We start from the raw sequence: 9,529 nt of genomic DNA, 5'->3' as shown, positions 1-9,529 counted from the left end.
GGCATGTTGAGTTGGCAATTTGGCCACTCTCACCCATACTAATCAAAGGACCGTGTTCAAAGACAGGAGTTCTCAAAACACTCAGGATTGAGGTCGTGTCACCTATGGTCGTTTAGGTGAGATATAAGTCTCTAGTATCAACGGTGTTATATACAGAGTCTAATAATCTCGTGGTCCATGTCTTATACAAACTCTTTGTATAGGACACCCCCGCTCGCACGTCTCCACATGAATGGTCAGGATCAACCATCTGTAGTAGTTTACAACACTTGCAAACCTCTACAAAGCGGGCTGTATCCGTAGTGTCACCAGGATTAGGTATCCCACCTTAATCCTTATACTACAGACCTATTTAGGTTATCACTTAAAGCATGATCTACTTGTATATCACATATACATTCTTAAGTTCGCATAAGATAACCAAGGAGCTTTGTTTATTGGATATGAGTAAATGCCAGAATTAAATAACACTTATTTTATTCATTGAACAATGTGTGTCTTTACAAAACAACAAAACTCCGGGAGAATTAGGACACCAATCCAATAGTAACAAGGTTCGATTTAACCAAAAACAGCAACTAGAAATGCGTTTATTGATGTCAAATGCTTGAATGCATGAGGTAAGTGAAACATTCAATATCGTAGAATAATGATGAATAAGTTTATATTACTTCTTATATTATAACAGATGATAGCCCGATCACCATCTTTACTTCACACTTCTCCAGAAACTTGAGCTGAATCTAGTAGCTTAGTCTTCACAACACTATCTTTGTGGCACTATAAATAAAATGGCTTTGCCTCAATTTCAATTTTCTGATGTTTGAACGTTTTTTTCAAAATAGTAAACTACCACAATTGTTTTAGTTATCAACATAATTATTTATTTATGGTATTGTAAAGGTAATGCCAACATTCTCAATTTAAAGAGGAAGGAAACAATAATATATTTCATAAAGAGAATATTATTAGGACTAAAGTCGAAAATATACATCAAAATCGAAAAATTAGAATGAAAAATAAATGCAATCCTCTTAGATACTTGTTGAACGTTTGCTAAGACTTCTGAAATTTAAGCATGATACTTTCACACATGATTTGAATTCACTGGATTAGGCAGTCTATTACCATCCATATTTATCAGGACTAAGGCTTCTCCAAGAAAGGCCTTTTCTACTCCGTATGGTCCTTCGTAATTGGAGTCCATTTTCCTTGGTGATCCTTCTGAAACGAGAGAATTCGCCTTAAAACTAGATCTCCTTCTCTAAAAACTCTGAGGCGTATTTTGTTATCATAAGCTCTCGCCATCCTTCTTTGATAAAGTTGACCTCTGCATAATGTTGTTAATCTTTTTTCTTCCACAAAATTCAATTGTTCATAGCGATTTTGGACCCCCTCTGCTTCTGTTAAATTAGCTTCCATAAGAACTCGTAACGAAGGAATTTCTACCTCAATGGGAAGAACAACATATATCTAACATTTGTGACACTCCCTCGCATGCTTAATGCAATCTGCTTCCATTGTTAACCAATAATAGCGAGCTCTCAATACTTGTCTAGCCATCGTGTGTCCATTTGCATGGGTTTTGCAAACTCTTTCATGGCTTTCTTTCATGGTCTTATTTGTCTCTATCTTGTCTACACATCTTAAGAGCACCATGTCATGGTTTCTTTTATAAAGTACCTCTATATTCAAGAAAAGTTTCATTGCTAGCTTTCTGGGTGTGCGCTTGTCATTTTCGGAGGCATGCTGTGGATACTCTCTATATTTGATGTATTTTTTAATATCATAATACCATGGTTTTGTTGGGGTTGATGCCCTAAATCTCGTAGGGTCCTGTAGTTTGTAAACACTTGTCTGAACAAACTTTTTGTGATTTATAATAAGTAATATTTTATTTACTTCAGTCTATAAAATATTTGATATTTTTGTTGCATTAACCAAAAACCATTAAACTAAGATCCATGGTTATCGTTGTAACTTAAACATGTATGTGGAGACATACAAGTGGATCATGTTTTAAGTGATAACCTAAATGTCTGTAGTATATGGATAAGGAGGGATACCTTATCCTAATGATACTACGAGTATGGCCCGTTTTATAGGTGTTACAAATGTTGTAAAGTGCTACAAATGATCTGATCCTAATCATTCATGTGTTAGACATGCAAGCGGGGACATTCTATACAAAAGAGTTTGTATAAGACCAGACCATGTTTAAGTCTTGTTATATAACGTTGTTCATAATTGAGACTTTCATTTCACTAGGATAACCATATATAACATGACTTTAATCCCGAGTGAGTTGTGAACTCTTGCCTATGAGGGTGGTCCTTTGATTTGCATTGGTGAGAATGGCCAGATCCCCCACTCAACAAGTCCACCATTTTGGGGATTCATTTGATTGGAAAGCTGGGAACCTAGCTACACAAGATGGAATTCACTCCTTTGCCGATGTAAGGGTAAGTAGATAAACTGCTCCCTTAAGGTTTGATTCTGGGGCTTGAACAATGTGGCACCACACCCTCTCTTGGTCCGAGAGGGTTTTAGTCATAGTGGGACTATGATCTATTGTTCATTAGGGGAATCAGTGGTACTTAAGGAGTTAGATGTAACTACAGGGGCAAAACGGTAATTTGGCCCAACTGTACTTACGATCAATTTGTGAAGGGTCATCGTACTGTTGATTGGTTATATCTAATGAACACAGAAATATATCTGTAATGTGAAGAGTACAACTGTCGGTCTTTAGTGGAGTGCCTGACAGTTAACAAATGGTGGATAATGTGATTGAAGAGTTTAGTTAGTTATTCACGTACTGTTGAAGCTTCAAGCTACAGGTCCATAAGGTCCCCTTGGTAGCGCAATAGATTCAAGTTGAGAATAAGGTTTTGGGTTAATTTAAAATGTTGAAATTAATAAGAGGGAATTTGATTATATATGATATAATTAAATTAATTCAATTATATATAATATAATCGATATAATGTATTTGATACATTATTGTTTGATTAGAGGAACTAATATTTGAATATGATTCAAATATGATTTTTATGAATTAGATTCATAGTCATTAAATCTAATATAAATTTTATTTATATTAAATGTCATAAAATAAAGAAAAAGAACTATGGTTTATATATTGTATATGATGCAATATTAAAACTATAGGTTATAAATATATTATGATTAGTCAGTTATCATATTTATTTATAATTTATTAATATTTGATAATTAAAAATCTTTTTCACAATAACCACCCTTAGTGGGTAGTTGCACGATTTTATGATAATTTTGGGATAAAATCAAATTTGATTTCAAAATCTCAGATGATTGAGATTATTAGCAATCAAATTTACTAGATGATAGCTTGAGAGACTAAATGATCGAGTATCTAGTCTATGCGATAGACTTCATCTTCTACACGATAGTTCATTCATTTACCCGATCGTCTTCCTCCACTCTAAATCTTCCCTCAAACCAAAATAAACTAGAGCCCACCACTCTTGGATTATCACAACGAGAATACCAAGGTAATGTTGTGGTAGTGTCTGGTCTATTTGAGGATCAAGTTCTTACTCGTTGCTGTTCGAGGGAGATCGAGTTGTTGCTCACTGCGTTCGTGTTTGATGGAGGATTATCTTGAAGAAGTGTTCTTCAAAGGTATTGTCTTTTTATCCTTTGTATTTATTTCAAAGCATGCTGTAATTTAACTTATATTGTATAATCTGTTCTGTATGATTGTAAACGCATGAGTTCTTTCACAATGGAGTTTGGATGATCCACTTCCGCTCATAGATCCTCTATATCTAGAGTTCCTTCAATTGGTATCAGAGCGTCGTTATTCTGATTTCCAAATTTCATCGTTGTATTAATTTCATTCACAGTCTTGGTGGGTTTTAACATTCTGCAATGCATTCAAGTGTTAAGTGTGTTTGTGGAAGTTGTTGATGGATATTTTAGGATAATTGTCTCTGTTTATGTTTTCTTTTAATTTTACAAAAGTTTATTTGTAAAGGCCCCTACATTTTTGGGCTTATTAACTTGCAATCGAGTTTGTATTTGTTTTTATTTTTGAGTAATTCGTACGTGAAGAAGCTTCAGAAGCAAGAAGTTATTGTTCGCTTCGAGGGAGAAGACAGATTGATGGTCGCATCGTGTAGCTCAAGCTAGACGATCGTTTAGATCTGGCTATGTGATCATGTATAAATGTTCTACTCGATCTTATAGTATTTGCTAAACGATCGCGTCGCTAATGCTACACGATTGAGTAAAGAGTTCACTTGATCATGTTGCGTTGGCTACATGATCGCATAGACGCTCGGAGGTAAACGATCACATAGTATTTGATACTCGATGCAAGGAATGCACGCTAAATGATCGTGTAGGCTATCATGCTCATCACATAGTTGTTAGTTACACGATCGCATAACATGCGTTACTCGAAGCGCGTTGCACAATCGCGTGGACTTTCATGCTCATCACATAGTCTTTAGCCACACGATCATCGCTACACGATCGTTTATTCTCGATGTGTGTTACTCGACGATCAGAAGGATTTGCTACACGATCAAGTGATGAGGCGTCAAGACGGGCGGTTAAAGAATCGGTTCACTTGTTCAAACGGTTGACTCAAATCTTTTGTAATAGTTTAGCATTTATTTCTGGTTTTGAGATAAGTTATTTGAGTCCATCAATTTTATTGAATGTACATGTGATGTATGTTTATATTATATGCCATAATGTATGTCATATAGTTTTAAAACCCATCATCAGTTAAGCATTTTTTAATGCATCATATTTATATTATAAGTGTTATAATATAGTAGTTTACAGATTAAATTACTTAGAGCATGCTCATGCATCATATAATATAAGAGTTATAATATATGCATGCATCAAAGCATATCCATGCATCATCTTTATTATAAATGTTATAATATAAGGATGTAAGTTAGCATGTATGCTTAGTTCATTGCTTGTTATATAGAAGTTATATATTAGTAATGAATGAACATTGCATGAAGCATGACACTTAGGTTTATTTATAAAATTTATAAATACCGTGTGAATGTCTAGCTTAGTAATGTGAAAGGATTTAATTGTTTCATTTTTTTTATAAGAGTTATAATTAATGAAATTAGAATTAAAATCAATAAGAAAGAGTTGCATGCAAACCTTAGGTTTTAATAATGTTTTAAAAGAGTTTTAAAATTTGATTGAGATAGATCTAAGATCACATTTCTAATAAGATTAAAAACCTAAGTTTAATCTTTTAATTCAGTTTAATAGGATTAAATTGACTAATAAAGATTAAATATGTAACAAATGTATCTATAAGGGACCTTTTGGCTAAGACTGGTTCTGGCTAGGTTAGGGCACTTAAGTCGATGGAAACATCACACCCCTACCTGGGAACCTACCTGGAAAGGTGTATTAGATAGATTTGTTACATGCATGCAAATTTGATGATAGTTTATTAAAGTGTTTAATAAGACTTGAATCAAACTTGTTTAATCATCAAAAGCAAGTGTTGTTTTTTAGCAAATTAAACAAACCACTTTGTTAAAATCAGTAGCCGAATTTTCTAAGTTAATGAATTCCTAGGTAGAACATTAAGTGGGAGGTAATTGGGATATATGATACTTCACTTTACCTTGACACCTTTCTCCCTAAAAAGTTCACATCGTGAGATCTATCCTCGGCCTCGAGGCACCCAGAGAATGGAGAATGGAGAGAATGTTCATAGTAAGTAGGAGTGGGACGTGTGACAACATATCCCTCTGTCTCTCTCATTAGGTTAGATAAAGCTTTAGTACATCGCCTCGAGGCACCTTGGGAGTGTCCACCAAAAGGATGGCGGTATTTGCACAACTCTTTATCTGATCTTCAGAAATGGATAGGGTTGCTTTAGTCTCTTGTCCTAATCTGCTTCTCCCTACGGTTGCCGAATTAGAGCGGGACTCTAGGACCTAAAATGGGGAGTTACACTTACATAGAATTGTTAAGGATGTTAACAAATTCTAGACCGAACAATGGTGACTGTTAGATTCAGTTACAAGGAGTTGTTTTTGTCTAATGGTTAAGATTGTCTCATTCTAATGAAAGGGCACTTGATCACCCTACGGTGACTTTTGTTTTGCCTCATTAGATCATCATTGCAAAATAGATGTCACTTAGGGTATAATAGAACTATTTTGCTAAAACTTAATTGGTGTTAAAATTGGTTTAATGCAAGTAGATTTATTAAGTTTGTTCAAGTTTTCAGCAATATAATTATGGCTACCGATGCTCTTTCACTTTTAGCCATCGATAAACTGACTGGCGAGAATTATGCCAGTTGGAAGAATACCATTAATACGATCCTTATCATCGATGACTTAAGGTTTATCCTTATGGAGGAGTGTTCTCCTATTCCACCTCCCAGTGTTGCTCGAAATGTTCGAGGCGTGTACGAGCGCTGGACACGGGCGAACAAAAAGGCCCGAGGGTACATCTTGACCAGCCTTAACGATGTTTTGGCCAAGAAACATGAGCCCATGATCACTGCACGCGAGATCATGGAGTCCCTGAGGGGAATGTTCGGACAACCGTTTGTACAGCTCAGGTACTACGCTCTGAAGTACATCTTCAACTTCAAGATGAAGGAAGGAACATCTGTTTGAGAACATGTTCTTAACATGATGGTTCGCTTCAATGGGGCAAAGATGAATGGGTCGAGCATCGATGAGGCCAGCCAGATTAGCATAATTTTGGAGTCGTTACCAGAAAGCTTCCTTCATTTCTTAAGCAACGTTGTTCTAAACAGGGTTGATTACAACCTTACAACTCTACTCAATGAGTTACAGACTTTCCAATCTTTGCTAAAAAGCAAGGAGAAAAAGATTGTTGAGGTAAATGTTGCCTCATCTTCCAAAAAGTTCCACAAAGGTTCGACCTATGAAACTAAGTCTACATCTTCTTCTTCCGGCACTAGCAAGTGGAAAAAGAATAAGGGTCATAAGGGAAAGGTGCCTGCTAACCCACAACTTGCTGTACCACGAGGTAGGCAACTAGTGAGAGTTGACAAAGGAAAGTTTTTCCATTGCAACCAGGATGGGCACTGGAAGCGGAACTGCCCTCGTTATTTGGCTGAGAAGAAGAAGGCCAAACAAGGTAAATATGATTTACTAGTTTTGAAAAACTTGTTTAGTGGAGAATGATGATTCTGCGTGGATTATTGACTCTAGGGCCACTGACCATGTTTGTTCTTCATTTCAGGGAATTAGTTCCTGGCGGCAACTTGGTGGTAGTGAGATGATGATGCGAGTTGGAGCTGGACGCGTCGTCTCAACTGTGGTAGTGGGAGGTCTCTAGTTGACTTTACAGAATAGGTTTATTGTTTTGAATGATGTTTATGTAGTTCTCGAGTTAAAGAGGCACTTAATTTATGTAAAGTCTTTGCTCGAATGTAATTATACACTTAATTTTTTAGTTAATAAAGTTTTTATTTTGAAAAATGGTGTTGATATATATTCGGCTCAACTGGAAAATATTTGTATGTGCTAAGGTCGTTAGCAACAAATTCCCTCCATGACATACAGATGTTTAAAACTATTGTAACTAAAAAACAAATGAATTAAAGTTTCTCCTAAAGAAAAATGCCCAACTTTGGAACCTACATTTAGGGCACATTAATCTCAATAGGATTGAGAGGTTGGTGAAGAATGAACTTATAAGCGAGTTAGAAGAAAATTCTTTACCTGTGTGCGAGTCATACCTTAAAGGCAAAATGAGGCCTTTTACTGCAAAAAGTTATAAGGCCAAAGAGCCTCTAGAATTAGTACATTCAGACCTTTATGGTCCGATGAATGTGTGAGCCAGGGGAGGCTATGAATACTTCATCACTTTCACTGATGATTATTCAAGGTGTGAGTATGTTTATTTAATGCAACATAAGTCTGAATCGTTTGAAAAGTTCAAAGAGTTTAAGGCTGAAGTTGAAAACGCATTACGTAAAACGATTAAAACACTTCGATCTGATCGAGGTGGAGAGTTTTTGGATTATGAATTCCAGAACTATATGATAAAACATGGAATTTTTTTCCAACTCTCAGAACCTCGTACACCTCAGCAGAATGGTGTATCAGAGAGGAGAAATCGAACTTTATTGGACATGGTTCGATTGATGATGAGTTACGCTTCCTTAACTAACTCGTTCTGGGGTCTTGTAGTAGAGACTGCAGCTTATATCCTGAACTGCGTTGCCTCCAAGAGTGTTACTAGAAAACCTTTGGAGTTATGGAATGAATATAAAGCTAGTTTACGTCATTTCCATATGTAGGGTTGCCCATCACATGTGCTTGAGGCTAATCCTGAGAAATTGGAACCACGTTCAAGGTTATGCCTATTTGTAGGTTACCTCAAAGGGACATGAGGAGGTTATTTATGATCCTAAGGAAAATAAAGTGTTTGCATTGGAAAATGCTACTTTTCTTGAGGAGGATCATATAAGGGAACACAGACCTAGAAGAAAAATTGTGTTGAATGAGCTTTCCAAAGAGACTACTGAATCTTCAACAAGATTTTTTGAAGAGCCTACTACCTCAACAAGAGTTGCTGATGTAGGTTCATCTAGTAGGTCAAATCTACCTCAAGTGTTGAGGGAACCTCGATGTAGTGGGAGGGTTGCGAACCCACCTATTCGCTATATGGGTTTAACTGAAATTCTAGCTATAGTAGCTGATGGCAAGGTTGAGGATCCGTTGTCTTACAAGAAGACAATGGAGGATGTTGACAGAGATGTATAGATCAAAGCCAAGGATCTTGAAATGAAGTCTATATACTTCAATTTAGTTTGGGATCTCGTAGATCAACCTGATGGGGTTAAACCTATAGGTTGTAAATGGATCTGCAAGAGGAAACAGGGTGCTGATGAGAAGGTGCAAACCTTCAAGGCTAAACTTGTGGCAAAGGGTTATACCCAAGTAGTGGGAGTCAACTATGTGGAGACTTTCTCGCCTATTGCCATGTTGAAGTCTATTCACATCCTTCTATCTATTGCCTCATATTCTGATTATGAGATATGGAAATGGATGTCAAGACTTCCTTTCTGAATGAAAATCTTGAGGAGACCATTTATATGGTGCAACCCGAGGGATTTATAGTCCAAGGTTAAAAGCAAAAGGCTTACAAGCTGAATCGGTCCATTTATGGACTGAAACATGCATCTTGATCTTGAAACATAAGGTTTGATACTGCGATTAAATCTTATGGTTTTTACGAAAATATTGATGAGCCTTGTGTCTACAAGAAAATCATCAACAGTTCAGTAGTTTTCCTAGTTTATATGTAGACGATATCCTACTCATTGGGAATGACGTAGGCTTACTGACTTCAGTTAAGAAGTGGCTAGCGACCCAATTCCAAATGAAAGATTTGGTAGAGGCTTATTTTTTCCTTGGGATTTAGATCTTTCAAGATCGAAAGAACAAAACGCTAACACTATCTCAGGCATCGTACATTGACAAGATGTTGATCAAGTACTCGA

This window comes from Benincasa hispida, chromosome 4, assembly GCF_027475165.1.
Source record: "Benincasa hispida cultivar pf3 chromosome 4, pf3_genome.v1.1, whole genome shotgun sequence".
NCBI lineage: Eukaryota > Viridiplantae > Streptophyta > Magnoliopsida > Cucurbitales > Cucurbitaceae > Benincasa > Benincasa hispida.
This window is presented reverse-complemented; position numbering follows the sequence as displayed.